The sequence below is a fragment of the Amblyomma maculatum genome, chromosome 8, assembly GCF_055883805.1.
Source record: "Amblyomma maculatum isolate TAMU_Amacu chromosome 8, ASM5588380v1, whole genome shotgun sequence".
Taxonomy (NCBI): domain Eukaryota; kingdom Metazoa; phylum Arthropoda; class Arachnida; order Ixodida; family Ixodidae; genus Amblyomma; species Amblyomma maculatum.
The window spans coordinates 13,621,130-13,638,981 of record NC_139351.1 but is presented as its reverse complement, the minus strand read 5'-3'; the positions used below and the strand labels follow the sequence as shown (position 1 = coordinate 13,638,981).

The 17,852-nt window shown below is 51.1% G+C and overlaps 1 protein-coding gene across 1 annotated transcript in view; it reads left to right on the top strand.

The window, feature by feature from the left end:
- The first annotated feature begins 7,197 nt into the window (after positions 1-7,197).
- Positions 7,198-17,852, top strand: part of LOC146180565 (protein O-linked-mannose beta-1,2-N-acetylglucosaminyltransferase 1-like) — a 255,118-nt gene continuing 244,463 nt past the window's right edge. Inside the window, exon 1 of the mRNA XM_084576075.1 lies at positions 7,198-7,587. The gene's annotated coding sequence lies outside the window, so the exon portion shown is untranslated. The remainder of the gene's footprint in view (positions 7,588-17,852) is intronic.

Here is a 17,852-nt window from a genome sequence, read left to right as displayed (position 1 = left end):
TGCTGAAGTGTCGGTTTTGCGAGCAACGTTTCCGGGCATTCCCACGAAACTCGATTAAGTTCAAGAAGTTCTAACTGGTGCAGGCAGAACTTGCCTCAATGTGCTAATCAAGTTCGTCGCAGAAATCAGCTGGAAGGGTAGAACTTCAAACCAAATGGGTTACGTAGTCAGCCCACTCATGGACGCACTTCTCGGCTTACCAGCACTCGAGGCACTTGGATCAGTTCAGTTCATAGAGTCTGTTATCTCTGACAAAGAGCACTATGAGGTACTTTATCATAAAGCATTTGAGGGTTTAGAAACAATGCCAGGAGAATACTAAATGCTTCTCCGAACAGATGATGTTCCTCACGCTATAAGTGCTTCGCATAAGGTCCCCATACCACTAAGAGAACCACTGTAGCGGGAAATAGAAAGAATGGAGTGGATGGGCGTCATAAGAAAAGTAGATGGCCCTACCGAGCGCAGGTGCGCAGGAGTTGTGAAACTATTGGGAGAAGTGAGAGCGTGTGTGGATCTCACGAAATTGATCAGTGTCCTTCGCGAGCGTTTCACGCTACCAACAGTTGATCAGGTTCATGGGTTAATTTCAGGTGTAAAATGGTTCTCAAAGCTCGATGCTAACTCTGGATTTTACCAGGTTCGACTAAGTAGGGATTCGGAAGAGTTGACGACATTCATAACGCCTTTTGGCAGCTGCTGTTTTACCAGACTTCCATTCAGACCCGCTCGGGAATATTTCCAGAAAAGAATATCGGAAATTCTTTGCGACCTTCCCGATGTTGTCAGCCTCATGGATGATATCATAGTGTTCGGCGAAAGCCAGAAAAACCATGATAAAAGACTGTCAGCCGTAATCAGATGTCTACAGGACGCAAATGTAACTTTGAACAAACACAAATGCCTGTTTGAAGTAAAAGAGGTACGGTTTCTGGGCCACATTCTGAGCGAAAAGGGCATACCCGGAAGAGGTGGAAGCAGTAAAACTTCTAAAGCCGCCTAAGAACGTGGCTGAACTGAGAAGTCTGCTAGGCATGGCCAACCATTTGGGCCGCTTCTTACCTAATCTGGCTCAGACTACCGCACAACTATACGCACTCTTTTGTGTAAGGAAAATGAATGGCTTTGTGGGTGGGATCAAGAAAATGCTTTCCAAAAGCTAAAAGCGCTCATATGCTCTACGCACTGCATGGCAATGTATGATCCCAAAAGAAAAACGATTCTTTCGGCGGATGCATCCTCATACGGCTTGGGAGCTGTCCTTTTCCAAACGCAGAAGGACGGGCAACGACGACCAATTGTCTATGCGTCTCGTTCGCTCACCAAAGCCGAGCAGCCCTACTCCCAGATTGAAAAAGATGCGTTAGCATTAACGTGGGCTGCCGAGAGGTTTGATGAGTACATACGCGTAATTATAGTGACTTTTAAAACTGATCACAAGCCTTTGGTTTCTTTGCTGGGAAAGGTTGCAATCGGTGTGATGCCACCGAGAGTGCAGCGTTTTCAACTTCGTTTAATGCGCTATCAGTATAATGTGTTGTATGTGCCGGGGAAAGCGCTAATCTCCGCTGACATTCTGTCACGAGCTCCCGTGTTCTCGAAACATGACGGCAATTGCTTGATTGTATCTGAGGTCACGTCATATTCTAAAACATGCCTAATGGGTTCAGGGGACGACCTACTTTCAAGAGTGAGAGAATGTCAAGCACGGGACGAAATTTGTAAAGAGCTACGAAAACTGTAAAGATGGGTGGCCTAGAAAAAAAACAACGTTCTCTGCTTTCTTTCGCCGTACTGGCAAGACAGTGCGCCTATTACAGTTGATGATGGCTTGTTTATAAAAAAGCTAGGTTTGTCTTGCCTCACTTACTGTGAGATGCATTGCTCCGGAAGCTGCATGAAGGTCACTAAGGCATTTCGCGATGCCGTGAAATGGCTAAGAGTTCAATGTGGTGGTCTGGACTAAGTGCTCAGTTAGCAAAGGTGGTTAAAAATTGTAAAATATGTGCCTTATAGCAAACGCTACAGAACCAATGATTGCTTATGAGACACCTTGTTGTCCGTGGAACAAGGTTGGGGTTGATTTGTGGGCGATTGAGAAACGTCCATACTTGGTGGTTGTCGATTATCTGTCTCGATGCCCTGAAGTAGCGTTCCTGTCGTCAACAAAAGCCACTGCTGTGATTGAACGGCTGAAAAGCATTTTTGCGCATCATGGTTCGTATGCACAGAGTTTGAGAATTTTGCTAACATACATGGCTTCCGACACGTCACTGTGAGTCCTACGCATCCTCAAGGCAACGGAGAGGTCGAAAGGATGGTACAGACAGTTAAGCACCTTGTGCAAAAATCCGAAGACCCATACTTGGCTCCTTTAGCCTACAAAGCAACGCCAGGAATTCTTGGACTCAGTCCAGCAGAAATCCTTATGGGCAGACGCCTCCGGACTAAGTTCTCATGCTGCCACAACTCCGAAGCTCTGGACAAGAGATCCAGAAACATAACGGCAAAAGACCGCTCTAAACGAGAACAACAGACGCGCCGGTACTTTAACCAACACCACTGAGCTAAAGCTCTCCCGCAGATGAAACCTGGCGATCTAGTTGTATTAACTGACCTTAAAGGCCAAAGTCGTAACGCCAGCACCAAATCCAAGATCATAGCTGGTCGAAACGGAGGATGGGGTCATGATCCGGTGAAATACGAGAAATCTCAGTCGCTTGCCAAGGGAGGACCTCGACCTCGGCTTGTACGATTTTCCCCGTCAGCGAAAATGAATCTGACCACGCGTAGCGAGAGCTCTTCCGCAGAGACTGCAGGAGAGAACGCGGAAACGCAGATTCCTTGGAGTCAGACCGCGACAAGGTCAGGAAGAATAACGAGGAAACAAATAATGTTCGGCATCAATGAGGAGAAGTGAATTTTTCTGTTATTCTTTGGTCGAAAGAGTTGTGCCGCGAAATGCTTGCGCTGTTTTGTCGCCATGGATGCTGGATGTACTTGGAGCCTCTTCATGCATGCTGCGTACAGCAGCCAGCAGTCACCTGTGTTTACTGTCCGTCTCGTGTATCCCGAGAGGAACTAATAAACGGGGAGTCTTCTTTCCTCGCTCGCCGAGAGCAGACGTGTTTCATGGCCGCTCCGCAGAGCACCGGATATACGGCGCCGGGTGGCCTCGCGGAACATGCGCCTGAGCGGCGCCGCGAACACTATACAATGAGCATGGTCTATAAAGACACCTTAAACTGTTCACTCTCCTCTGGTACATTTACAAGAGCTGCCATTGAAGAATGTATTTTGCTTATCTTTATGTTCTTGGTCTACTGTTTGTTCTTTTGCTTTCGAAGTCACCCGAATAACGCATACATAACCTATACCGCTGTTTATGTATATTGCCACCTGGATGGCAGAGAAAGAAGGAGCTCGCGGTGTCATCCCAGTGATTGAGAGCGGAGACTCGCTCGAACTGGGAGAGCCTGTCTTCTACGTCTTCTTCCTGTTTATTGTAGGATGATTTTAGTACTCGCGGAGTGTGCATGGTGTAAAGAACAGTACTTTGTGCAGGGTGTTGATGGGCAGCTGCAACGGCCAACTCGGGTTGCAGGGGCGCTCTGCACCTTGCATGGCTTCTCGGAGGACAGGCCCTGAGATCGACTCCAAAGATCCGTGTTCGGGTGGCAGGCAGATATGTTCCTTCGGCTAGCACGGTGGATCGATGTCTCAACAAGCAGACCAGGTCGAGAGGAGGAGTGCGAGGCATAAGTATACTGAGCCGTTACCTAGCAAACCATCACCAAATATGGCAATTTTTGTGACAATATTACAGGGACAATATTACGGCGCGTCGAGTCTTGTCCATGATGAGCTCGGAAATCCAGGTGTACTTTATTGTTTCTCGGGTGAGGCGTATACGTCCGCACAGAGACCACAAATATACGAGAAATCCGGAAAGTGAAAACTCAAAGGTAATCACAAATTGCAGTGAGCTGAAACTGTCAACGCTTATTTGAATCTGCACACAGAAAACCGTCTAAAAGGGCTGGTCGCTATGGGAGATCGTCACCTAGCTGTCCGTGCCCCCAAAGAGTTACGAAGGAGTAAATGAATGAAAACGGCAAGATAATTTGTCCACTCCAAACGCGCAACTCGCGTGATCGTTTTCTTTGCGAGGCCTCATGTCGCGTGAGTGTTTTCCAGCCGTGTCCGGTGTTTAGCAACTCTATGAAGAGCGTAATTAGGCTATCTCATCTTAATTTAAAGCCCTGGCAAAGTCAGGATCCAAGTGTCTTAAGCGCCATTCGTTTTGCAGAGTTTCCGCACCCATACACCCATTAGCCTCGATTACCCACGAGCAGTTGTATGTTGTTAATTCGTCATCTCTATCAGCACAATGCAATCTCGCTCTTCTTCCCGCCCGCTCCAACTTCGAGGCACCGCTGGTCGAGTTCGTGCGTGTAAAGGCCCCTAATTCAATGCGTGCTTTACATTTGCTACCCGGCACTCGACCCTTCTTCCTGGTTGCAACACATGGCGGCCGCAAAGCCAAATTGCTCGCAGCGGTCGCGCCCCCACGCGGGGAGAGTACGTTCGCGTTGCGCCCAATTAACCTTTCCGTGTCTTTTGTGCACGAAAAACGGGAGCCCTGTAAGAGGTATAACCTGGCCCAGGTCGCAGGCCCCTTCGCTTTCGCCACGGTTGCTCTTTGCGTTTTCGCTACTGCGCGGGACTAAACGCACGCACGCATGTACTATGCGGGCTTACGAGTGCAACACACCGCTTCATTGTTTTCTGTCTGACGAGTCGTCATCGCAAATGAGAACCGTATACTCCATGCATCGCTCGCACGAAGAAGAAGCGTCACGTCTTGCGCCTGCTATAATTTATGCAAACCACTCTAGCAGCGACGCCGCGCTTTGGCGTTCGCTGTGCCCCCTGCGGAAGCATTGTTTTCGGCGCTCGGTGGCAGAGGTCGCTTGTTCGTGCACGCAAGAAATTGCTTCAGGTTTGTTCGCGGAGACAGCGCTCGGAAGGAGCCCACGTGTGTGTTGCTACGCTCAAAGTCTAACGGGCGGTTGGATCTGCACTTTCCTATTAATTAATTTCATCAGTTGGTTAATTAATTGATTCGTTCATTCATTTCTCTAGGCATATTGGCCTCCGGTTGGAACACTGCACCTACTGACATTTCTTATTTTTCAGCCTGCTTGTCGTTAAACAGGGTGTCTCATAGCCAAACACTCCGGCGCTCACTTGCTTGCAGAGAAGACCGTCGTGCCAAATAGACACTTTATGAGTAAAGAAAGCCATTCGGATCATAGTTCTCTTCTTCGGGGCTCTTTTTAAAACATCGACGCCCTCACTAACGCCCCTGCCCGTTGTCTTCAGCGTCCGCTTTTCCCGCACTCTTTTTCACATAGGAAAAAAGTTCGACTTTGTCAAGCCGAGGTTCTACGCAGAACTTTGGTCCTAACGCGAGAACCTAATCGCGCGAGGGAAGAGACGTAACAGGGAGTGAATGAAGCGTAAGGGACACGGCTACGGATGTGGAGAGCGCAAGTAAGAGTGACGTTAACCGCATAGTTAAACGGGCCGCTTATAAGCGTGACAAATTCTGAGTGCACATCCCGTGCCGTCGCTGTAATTTTGATTCCCATGCAGCAGGCTACGCGCGCAGTGGGAATCAAATGTCAGTGCGCGCTGCGCGACCTCTCCCATAATCCTCAGCTGCCTCGACAGCAGTCGAGGGATATCTGATCTGCGCGCTTACAGCGCGTAAGACGAGGGGAGCTAAACGAACCAGTTGGGCGGCTGTAATCGTTCACTGGGCCAACTAAAGAGCGGAAGTGCGCTTAGGGTCTTCGACGCCGTGTCGCCTAGCGGTTAAACGGGCACCCACAGGGCGGCCATCCATTTGTAACGGTCGCGTTAATGGCGCGAACCCCTGGCTGTAACTGCTGCTTCAAATCCGGTTGCTCCGCGCCGGCCGCATTCATTCATGTCCGCTCGAAACCATCTGTGAAACTGTTCTGGGAAACCCATCTCAAACTTCGTGGATCGCTACGATTGTTAAAACAACGCAGTGTTCTGTTTCTACGCAGGTGAAAGTGAGGATGGGTCCGTGATATGCCAAACTCAGTTTTGGAGACGAGCGGAACGTTTAAAGGCGTTACTGAGAAACGGTTGTTCATGCGGTTTTTGCAGAAAGCGCGGAGGGATGGGAACCTGGCCTTTCGAAGTGATTGTATATTGCTACATCGGAATCTGGCGATGATTAATCGAGCTGCCTCTGAGATAGGCATTTGATGATTTTGTGGTTCTGTGGCAAGTGGAGCTGCAAGTCGCCGATGCGGTCAATCCAATTCGACAGTTTTAAACATTTAAGAACAAATTACTCTTCAGAGAGTGCAGACAAATTATAATAAGAATGACAGGAAACTGATGTAATCGAATGGTAACCAACAAAGTTCCAGTCAACAATATCATTCTCTACTGGTTCACTGTCTACTGTCATTGTCCTTGCTGATGATATCCTCGTTCACTCACGCAACTGCAGTATTTCTCGGAAGATATAAAATGTTTATCGTTTACAGGAATGTATAAGTTCGACCTCACGCCACAATCTGTCAGTCTGATAGTCCTCAGTATGTTATATTCTGTTTTGCCGTGGGCACTGTCGAAGGAGTTTCCTGAATTGCTACAGTGATACAAGAATTTCGGTCACAGTGAACTGAAACTCGAAAGGCTGGTTCCCGGTAGAGAATATTTCCTTGTCTCGCCCCAAACTTGCAATCGGCAGCCCCTTTACAACGTCTTAACGGACTTCCGTTTCCGTATATATATTTTTCTTCCTTAAGTTTCATCCACTTTACGCTCCATACACAAGTCGCTGCTTTCTTAAGTCGCGTTTCCGCCTTCGCGGCCGTATAGGAAGTCAATAACTTAAGCCAGGCTGCCCGTGCTGGCGCCTCTTATCGAAATTTAATAAATAGAGCGAGGCACCGGCGTGGGTTGCCCACTTTAGTCAAAATATAGCGCGCCTTGGGCTGTTTCGCAAACAAGCTTCGCCCACGCGCGTCGTCTGCTACGCCGCCAAAGCAGCCAAAGCAGACGGCGCAGACTCCGCCGCCGCAGCGCCGGCTCATCCGTGCGGTGGCGCCCTCTCAGCGGCGGCCGGCTGCGCTGCCGCCGTTTCTTCTTCAGTGCGTGCCGGCTGCTCGTCGACGGCGAGCGTTCCCCGCGCTTAGTGACGCTGCGCTAGGCCTAACCCGTGCTACTGTCTCCGCCGACGCGGGCGCCGAGTGCGCGACATTTGCATCGTTTCCAGTGCCGTGTGTGAACGTGTGGGTGTGTCTTCGAGCACGTGCAGGCGTCGGCGTTGAACGCACGAGCGTCGGGACGCTCTTGTTTTCGTTCGCGAGCGCCAAGAGTGGTGGGTGCGCGGTTCGGCGGTGCGTGCGTGCGCGCGTGTGTTGTGCTCCATCGCCGTGCTTCGTTCGGGGACGGGACGAACTCCGACGGCATCATCACCGCGTCGGCGCCCCAAAGACGTCCTGTTCTTTCGCTTCTCGGAGAAACCTCGAACGAGAGGTGAGTTGAACTTCTGCCGTTTTCCTGCCCCTTTTAGCGTCGACGGTTCAAAGCTTAGCGTTACCACAGCAACTCCAACGCCGCCGGGCGAGCGTCGCCTCATTTGATCTTTTGTTTTTCGCATCCAGCATCTGTCGTCTGCTCCTTGTCTACGCGTCATCTGTAGCCGCTCATCGGTCCACTTCGTTGTCACGTCATCTGTGCAGCTGCCCAAGTGTTCGTGCGAGGGAACTGGTTTTGAAACACACGTAAACTTTCATCCGAAAAGCACTTTCGTTTCGTTTGTAGGCAGCTTCTCGGCATCGCACCACATGGTCGCGCTTGACGGCGAAGCCGACTTTGCGGTTATGTCGTCGCGGGGGCACGCGCGAGGCCAGCCGGCTTTCCCATGCCATCCTTACTGGTTTCGCGTCGTCGGAATGGAGAGAGCGGCACTGCAGCGAATTTCGATGAAAACGACTGCCGCTTAAAGAAAAAAAAAAAAAAAAAAGAAAGCCTGGATGCTCTTCGCGTTTCAAGGTTGCGCGCTTCTGCTGAAACCAGGACAAAGCCCGTCTGCGTGGATTGCCTGAATGTCATAAAAAAAAAAAAAAAAAGGATTGCTTGCGCCGCTGGTCGTTTGTAAAGTTGTTAATACTGTATGCCAGCTGTACCTACTGGTCATTAAATTTCATTTCAAGATTATTATTATTTTTTTTTTTTTTGCAGGATTTTCGATCGTTTCAGGTGCAGTGAAGAAAACCGTTTCGGAATTTTTGGGGCATGATAAAAGATAGACAATAATAAAAACAGCTCCTATTTATGTCTGCAGGCACGGACGCCGGCACACTGGTGCAACAGATAACGTGACGTTGAAATACGTTTTTGTGATCGATGTCATTTTTTTTTTTTTTTTTTTTCTGGTTGCGTGTAATAACATGGGCACGGCATGGTGCGGCTAGTTTGTGTCGTATGGTACCTACCACCACATAGGGGGCGATGTTAACGTGCGATCACTAATTGGCCGGTCGCTTGCTTGACGTTTTGGTAATTGGTCCATCATCGCGCGAGCCGTACTCATGATTGGCCAGGGCCCCTGTTCTAACGGCCACCGCATTCGCCTAAGCTATCCGTTTTAGGTTAGACTTGATTAATCGTGGCGTTCTTTTCTGCACCATTCATCGCTTCGTATTGCTCTCGCCAGTCCAACGTGTCTGGTTTATTCGTCGCACGCGAATGCTAAATACAATTATCCGGGAAAGAAAACTTGGACTCTCGCCCGCAACTCCTCGCGTTCGGCCGCTTCTGCTTAAACGATCGGCAAGTAAGCCACGTGATATGCGTTTCTCGATCGCGTGTGTACAATATGGATATATATCCCGGAACTGCGCCGCGCCATTTACCGGACCAGGCTAATGCTCGGCGCTGCGTGCCGACACGGCGCCAAGCTGCAATAATAACACTCTAGCAATATAACCATGTCTTGGCGGGAACCAACGAGGCAAACGCGCCTAGCGCTCCTCTGGGGACAGAATGTGTGTTTGCGCGTCGCGTTTTACACCCGTAAACGGCGTATCGTGCGACTACCTAGCCACGGGCGATAGGCATTATATACACCGTATAGTCATTCTCAAGTTTACTCACCAGTCATCGTTTATTGCCCCATAGCGCGAGCTTTTAATGAGCCTTTGCTCGTTCGCGGCACAAACTCTTCCCCCGTTACGTGGTGGTGGTAGAAACATTTACTGCCAATATTACAGAGGTTGGGCGCGTTGCCCCCTACATGACATTTACTCAGTTTGCGACATTCGTTTCTGCGAGGCGATGATGCCTTTATGACTAGGTGTACTACCTCAGAAAAGTGATGCCGGGGATGTTTTTAAGCGAATGCCTGTTAGAGCTCAAGGCAATAAATATTGTTATTAGCTGGCACAAGTCTCCACGCAAAACTTCGCCGTTTATCGTTTCTTTCCCGCTTTCGTCGGACAAGCTGGGTCTGTTGACCATACATGGCAAAATTACTTTTGAAAAAGAATTAAATTACATTACTAATTACTTCGCTGAAAATCGCAGAAAAGTAATTAAATTACATTACTCATTACTGCTCCCCCAAAAGTAATAAAATTACATTATAATTACTTCTACTGAGTAATTCAATTACTTTGAAATTACTTTCTAGTTTCCATAAATGCAAAAACTAAGCAAAGCTATTAAACAAAACAACAACTTGTTCTCCAGAGTATTCTAGTTGACTATACCTCTGATCAATTCGGTCTCCTTTTGCCAATCCGTTACGCTGGCTTCGCATTGCAGCACGTCGTTCCTGCTTTCGCGCACTCTACTTTGTTGTCTATTGAAGAAGTGATGGCGCACTTTCGTAAAAGTAATTTCGAGAGGAATTAATTACTTTGCTGCGAAATTACTACCAAAAAGTAATTCATTACATTACTAAATTACCAAACTGAAAAAGTAATTAATTACATTACAAATTACCGAGAAAAGTAATTAAATTACATACAGTAATTTCATTACTGTAATTCAATTACTGCCATGTCTGCTGTTGACCAGCTGTACACAATGCACACAGGCAACGGGAACACCCAGGTACACGCACGCGCGGAGCTTACTACAAATGCGGTGCTCTTCCACATGCCTCCTCCGATTGGCCCTGGGGCCGATAATGGATAAGTAACATCATCGGCTGCAGCGCCCCAGTGACTTGCGTATAGCAGGTGCGTCGGCGCCATGAAGTGCGGTTGTGTGTGTACGCATATAATGGCTCCCATTCGTGTATAATTTGCCTGGTCGCGCGTGCGCGGCAGTCGCTGTTCGGTTACAGATGGAACCGATTGGCGTGCCCCCGATAAGGATCTTAATTATACACCGATTCCCTTTTCTCTTTCCGCATACAGGCCTGGCCATTTCCCGTTTCTGCCTTAGATTATTTATTCCTTTTTCTGTGTTGTCTCGCTTCAGCTGGGTGCTTAGGCAGGGGCTCCTAGCTGTGCTTTGTCGTACTTGAGTCAAGTAACAGGCATATGCTATCGATGGGCTGACGGCCGCCTGAGCATTGTCGCTCAGCTTCTGGGTTTTTAGAAAATTTCGCGTGTCGCCCGGAAGGAGCTCGCGAGGCAGCCAATCGCAGAAGGCTTTGGGGTGCTCAACTTCTGTACTGGCTTTTTTTTTTTTTTTTGCGTGTGAAGTTTGTTTTCCTAGGCCGGTTTGGGTGAAGAACCTGGTGCCTGCTGCACGCGCTCATTTCTACTGATCCGTGTGTATACGAGTCATCATCATCATCATCATCAGCCTGATTATACCCACTGCAGGGCGAAGGCCTCTCCCATATCTCTCCGAGTGCATCGAGTGCATCGAGACAATTCAGTAAAAGCTTGTAAGGGTAGTAAAAGAAAAAAAAATGCTAATGTGGCTAGATATTGTTAATTGTCGAAAGGAGCAGGAGAAAGTCACTGCTTGCAATGCAAGTCGGCATCGCAGTGTAGTAGCTTGGTAGCAGCGCACCGCTCCGCTGTGACCCTTTAAAATGCGATGCGTTAGGAGAAATTTCATGAGTGTTTTATCGTACTTCATGCTGTTTAGTGTTAGAAACGGGATGTAGCGTGATCGCACTCCCCTTGACCGAATGACGAGGCGGCGGTAACAGAGCAACGCTGAAAACGCTCCCCTCTCTCGCTGAACCCCGTCGCTCCGTGCGGTATGCACCAGCGACGTCAGTCGTTGGCGGCGGCGTCGCGCGACGGATCGCTAGTGGCTGTCGTTACCGCTCTAGTTTGGGACGGGCACGATTCAGCAGTCGACGCCTTCCGACCTTTGTCTTTACTACCGGTAATGCTGCACATTTATTGGGGTTGGGCTACGCACACACTGTCTCGCGGCGTCGCGTACCTTACTGTCGCTCACGTTCCCTTTTCAAGGCGTCGGCGACGACTTTTAGTGCCCAGTTGCCCCTATGTGACCCCCGCGTGACGCCGTCGGCAGTTTCGACTACCCTCACCTTGCTCCTTGAGGCACGCGCCTTTTGCCCTGGGGAGAAGGAAAGGGTAACAAGAACCTTACGCTGGCTGCGCAGGCGAAAGGGTGCTTTTTTATTTTTTTGTTCATAACCGTGATGGTTTTTGCGCTATCATAAACATAAAGCCTCTCATAAACAAGCTCGCCCCCTCCCCACCTCTTCGGCGGCTGGGCGTCTGAACGAGTGAGCGAGAGCGGGATTTGCTCCCCTTGCGTTTTCGCACACAGCAAGGCGACGCTACATGGGAGGTCGCTGAGGGGAGGTGGAGGCGAGGACGGAGGGCTGAATCGCCGAACAGCGAAGACTTCACAAGCAGGCAAGCGTGCATATGCTATTCTGGGACGTACGCAAAAGGAGTAATGCGCGTTTTCGGGGGTTCTGCATCCGGTTACAAGTTTCTCGGTCCCTGTTTTGGATCTACATCAACGTTGCATTGAGTAAAAAAAAAAAATAATAATAATTTTCCGGCCTGGGGGGTCACCAGGGTTCGTTCTTGCGAACTGCAAAATGTTTACAAAGTTATTGCCTTGGTCAAGATGTGAATTTTCGCCTGCTGTGAGGCGCTCGAGCAGTCGACTCTGTCTACTCCAGAATGACCAAGCTGGGTCGGAATAGGGATAGCATTTTTACCACTTGTTGATCTCTAGGCTCTGTTTTTATGAGCTGTTGGTGCCTCGTCCGCAGATAATAAATCACGCACCGCCCACGTGGGCTGTCTTCATAGTACTGTTCGCCTCCATACAGGCACGGGGATCCGAAGGAGGACACTCCGGTTTGACAGGTGTCTCCTGCCGTAGCTGTCAACTTAAATGGACCTCTAATGAGGCCAAGTGCCGCTGTCTTGCCGGCTGTCTCCGGGCAACGCGGATACTTGCCGCGTAGTCGCCCTCTGGAATTCGGAGAACTCTAGAATTTTTAATACCGGGACGGATTGTGCTGAACTGCTGAAATCCAATCGATACCCCTAGGCATGAAATTCTAAAGTCCCCATATGCACGGGAGCTCGTTTGTGCATGTGTAGCAGAGCTATAGTTTTTATCGTGAACTTATGGAGAGTAATCTTTATGCAGTAATAATAATAATTGGTTCAAAGCAAAGGAGCAATATCTGTCTCACTTGTTGGGGGGCGCTGTGAGCGCGCGAAGCGAGAGGACGTGCAGCGTATCGGCTCCACCAAAGTTTTGGCTGGAGCAACGAAATTTCGACCTCAACCCCATCAAGCCAGCTGCGACTGTCTGTGTGAAATTGGCAGCTACCTGTGGACACCACCCGCACACAGGTGGGACTATTAAGGCATTTTTAGGGCCGATCATCACTTGCGTGTCGTGGCGGCGACGCTAGGCCTAACGGCTGCGCCGCAGCCCGGCCGTGGGTGAGTCGCCCAACAGCGGCAAGATGGCTCAACAGCTACAACGTGGCTACGACCCGGCCACCATGACCTGGTCCGAGATTTCGGCAACTTCTGCGCCTGATAGCCCGGATTCTGCGCCCATCGAGAACCCGAGGCTATTCAAATTGGTTGAACGCCGCTCCCGCAAGCGGAACGCCAAGAAGGCGGACACCAAGTTCAATGACCCCTCAACACAGCAAAACGCTGCTGCGCGCGCTGCAGCACTTCACGGCGGGCCCCCACGTAACTCTGGACCCGTTTGGAAACCAAAGCCGTTTCCGCGGCTTCACCCCGAAGACATTGTCATCATCCTGAAGCCCCGGGTGACCGTCGCTCTCAAGGATGTCTTCCAACATGGCGAGCTGGGAGCAGCGTTCGCGGCCTACCTGGGCACCCAGGCCGCAGCATCGCTCAGCCTCCTCCCCACGTGGGAGCAAAATCTTATCGTCGCAGGCACCCGACAACCGCACGTCGCTGACAAGCTTCTGCGTGAATTTGAAATTGAGTCACCCAAAGGTCACCTCCCCATGTACGGCCAATTGAAACTGACTGGTGATGTGTGTCGCGGCGTCATCACCGTTGCCAACTACGAGACCAGTGAGTCACTCCAAAACAAGATCCAGTGGCGTGCTGGAGAGCTTGCCGATATCCGCAAGCTTGGAAAATCAAACGTCGCGGCGCTCACTTTTGTGGGCAAAGTGGTGCCGCGATTCATTCACTATAATTCAGAGGTGACCCTTGTACGTGCGTACAAGCGAACTGTCCCGGCCTGCGTGCGATGCGGTACCTTGGGCCACCGGGCGGACACATGCCCCTGCCCGGACAACGAAAAGTGCGGCCTGTGTGGCCAAACGGTGCCGACCGTCGACGGGGTCAAGGCACCTCATGAATGTACTCCATCCTGTGCAGTGTGCGGGCAAGCCCACCCTACCAACTCACGTGACTGCACAGGAAAATTCCGCCAGCTGAAGGTACCAGGCCCCAAGGCCAAACGCCGTGAGCCCCCAGCAAAACGGCGGCAGCCAAGGCAGCACGCTTCAGGTGGCAATGGCGGAACGCCGCCTGCTCCTACTGCTACCGACATCAAAACGCCGCCTGGGAAGAAGAAGGCGCCTCCACCGCCACCGCCCAGTGGCACGGACAACCACCACTTCCCGGCTCTCAAGACGGGTGGCGCTGCCGGCGCCCGGGCATCCGCGCCCCAACAATGCAAACAGGTGAGCAACTGGGCGGGAATCGCCTCCTCTTCTCCCCGGCCCCCCTCTTCCCCACTCACCGTCTCCGCGCTCGATGCGGAATACAAAAAGCAGATTGACGTGCTCCGGGCACAGAATGAAATTTTACTGAACAAAATTCAAAATTTAGAATCAAAATTGGCGTCCGCCGCTCCGAGCCCACAGAACTCGGATGCGATGGAGAGCGATGCGGAGCTGTCGCCAGCCCTCGTGACAGCGATCTCCGCGATGGAGGAACGCTTATCCTCAAAAATGCAATCTATGATCGAGGCCGCTATGGACCAGATCTTCACCAAGGTCATAACTGCCATACCCGCGGTCGTCTCAAAACACATCTCGGACAACCCCCGCCTCCTCCGTCGGTCGGGGCCCATTAGGGACGTATCCCGTCCTGCAAAATTCAACCGTCGGATCACTGATTCGGACAATGAGGAAAGCTGCCCCGCTCCTGCCGCAACCCCCTTGGTGCCGCAGGTAGCTGGCTCTGGGGCAGCCACTCCCTCCTCCTCCCCTCCAAAAATGTTCAATCATGGCGAGACACCTTAGTCAAAGACGCTCTTCTACCTCCAATTCGGCCATCTCAACATTAATAACACAATGGAACTGTAGAGGTTTTAAGGACCGCACTAAGCGGGCCAATTTCCGCCTCTACCTTGAAACATTCGAGTCTGTACCAGCCGTGGTTGCCCTCCAGGAGCCAGGCCTGGGCGCCACACTTTCAAATTACACGACGTTCCAACAGGATCCCGCGTCTTGTCTTCTCGTACACAAAGCATGCACAGCCAACTTAGTGGATCTCGATCTCCAACTAGATTATTCCTATGTAATGGTGACAATCCTACCACTCCGCCGCAGGGACCCGCCATTGCATGTACTCAACGTGTACTGCCCTCCCAAACTGAAGCGCGTGACATTCGCGGACCTCTTCAGCCGCGCGCTAAGAGTAGCGGGTCGCGATCCCCTCCTGATCGTGGGCGACTTTAACGCTCCCAGTCAGCTGTGGGGGTATCGCAAGGAGGAGTCGCGCGGACGTAAGTTGGCGGAACTTGCGTCCACGTTGGGCCTCACCCTCCACACTGACCCGGTCTGCCCAACACGGTTAGGAAACTCCGTGACACGGGATACGTGTCCGGACTTAACCTTCACTCGCAACATAAGACACGCAGACTGGCTCAACACCAAGGAAACCCTCGGTAGTGACCACTGCATCCTTAACATTACAATACACACACGCCCGCTCAAACGTCCCACAACACAAGCCCGTATCCCAGATTGGACGAAATTCAGGCAAAATTTTGACTCACTTGATAACACACCCATTTCCGAGCAAGGCTACTTAGCATGGTCTCAACAGCTGCTGACACACCTTCGCTCGCATGAAACACAGATCCAGCTCTCAGAGGCGGTTACGGACGTGGATAACCACCTCCTACACCTCTGGGAAGCCCGTCGCAGCCTCGTCCGCCGTTGGCGACGCCAGAAACACAACAGAAAGCTTAAAGCTCGAATTGCCGAGCTCACCCAGAAAGCGGCTGAGTACGCGGCCCATCTCGCCGACTCCAACTGGGTGGATAGATGCAACACGGCCGCGCGACAAATGTCTAGCCGCAACACATGACGCCTCTTTCGAGCCCTCATCGACCCAACCCAAACACGAACTGAAACACAGAAACATTTGCAGAGAGCCATGCATGCTTTCTCTGGCAACACGACACAACTGGCACAGAAACTCCGGGACCAGTATCTGTGTACAGCCCAAGACCCCCGTGGATCATCATACTCTTATGCAGGAAGAGAGAACACAGAGCTGGATCAAATTTTCCAGCTCCATGATCTGCGGGCGGCTCTTGCCAAAATGAAACGAGGCACTGCCCCGGGAAGGGATAAGGTCACCGTCAAGCTTTTGACGAACCTGCCCGACTCGGCATACCAGTCCCTCCTCGACTACATCAATGCGATTTGGCGCGGGGACACCCCCCTGCCAAGCGACTGGAAAACGGCTCTGGTAACCTTTATTCCTAAATCAGGGAAACCAATTGACACAGATAACCTCCGTCCCATCTCTCTCACCTCCTGTGTGGGCAAACTAATGGAGACGATGGTGCGGGACCGGCTATCTGAATATCTTGAACAAAAACATGTATTCGCAGGCACCATGTTCGGATTCCGCCCACACAGATCCGCTCAAGATGTCCTCCTGCAACTCAATCGGGAAGTCCTTGACCCACTCGAATGCCCCCATAATGACCGGGTAGTACTCGCCTTAGATCTCAAAGGGGCATTTGATAATGTAACACACGAGATTATACTCACCCACCTAAGCCAGACCGACTGTGGTCTCAACACATTCCAATACATCAAGCAATTTCTCACAGATCGTCAATCCTACATTCGCATCCAAGATAATGAGCATGGTCCTTACCTACTCGGCACGCGGGGAACCCCCCAAGGCGCAGTACTTTCCCCGCTGCTCTTCAATTTGGCTATGATGCACCTGCCTGCCCAGCTCGATGGTGTCGCTGGTGTGCAGCACGCCCTGTATGCCGATGACATCACCCTGTGGGCCACGCATGGCAGTATCGGGGACATTGAAACCAGCCTGCAAACAGCTGCGACGATAGTAGACCGCTACGCCCGCCGCTGTGGTCTTCAGTGTTCCCCACAAAAATCAGAATTTGTGCACCTCCGCCACTCGCGAAAGTGCACAACTCAAATCACTCTATCTTTAGACAGTGGTCCCATACAAGAAGCTGACGAGATACGGGTACTCGGACTCTACATACACAAACACAGACGATCAGACACTACATTGGCCAAACTCCGTAAGGTGGGGGATCAGGTGGGCCGCATGGTCCGCCGGGTTTCAAACAAACGCGGGGGGTTGCGAAGTAAGGATGCCTTGCGGCTGGCAAACGCCTTCGTGACCAGTCGGATTTTATATTCGACACCGTATCTCCACCTACGGAAACAAGAGGAGGATGCCCTTGAGGTTATCCTTCGTAAAATTGTCAAGCGTGCCCTGGACCTCCCCATCACTACTTCAAACAGGCGTCTTATGGCCCTTGGGGTGGTGAATACTTTCCGGGAGCTCCGGGAGGCCCACCTTACAAATCAGTACACGCGTTTGTCGCAAACGGAGTCGGGTCGCCGCCTTCTTGCTCGACTCCGTATCCAACACACCACACTCATGGAAGACAGGTTTCGCATCCCAGAATTGTGGAGACGCGCCCTCTGCGTGCGACCTCTGCCAGCGAATATGTCACGCGAAGATCATAATGGTCGGCGCCTGGCACGAGCGGAAGCCCTAGCCCGACATTATGGCAACAAAACAGGAGTATACTACGTGGACGCCTCCGGCCCTCACCACGGGGGATGGTACACGGCCGCTGTAGTTCACAACAGCAAAACGGTTAACGGTCTCACCTTCAGAGCCCACAGTACAACACACGCAGAAGAGGTGGCGATTGCTCTCGCGGCCTCTCATTCCGACTCAAAATACATAATTACCGACTCGCGAGGAGCCTGTCGGAACGTCAGACAAGGCTGGACTCCCTTACTAGCCTATAAAATTTACTTAAATTGCATACGGGATACGGACCCCGCACACCGCTACCTTATATGGGCCCCTGCT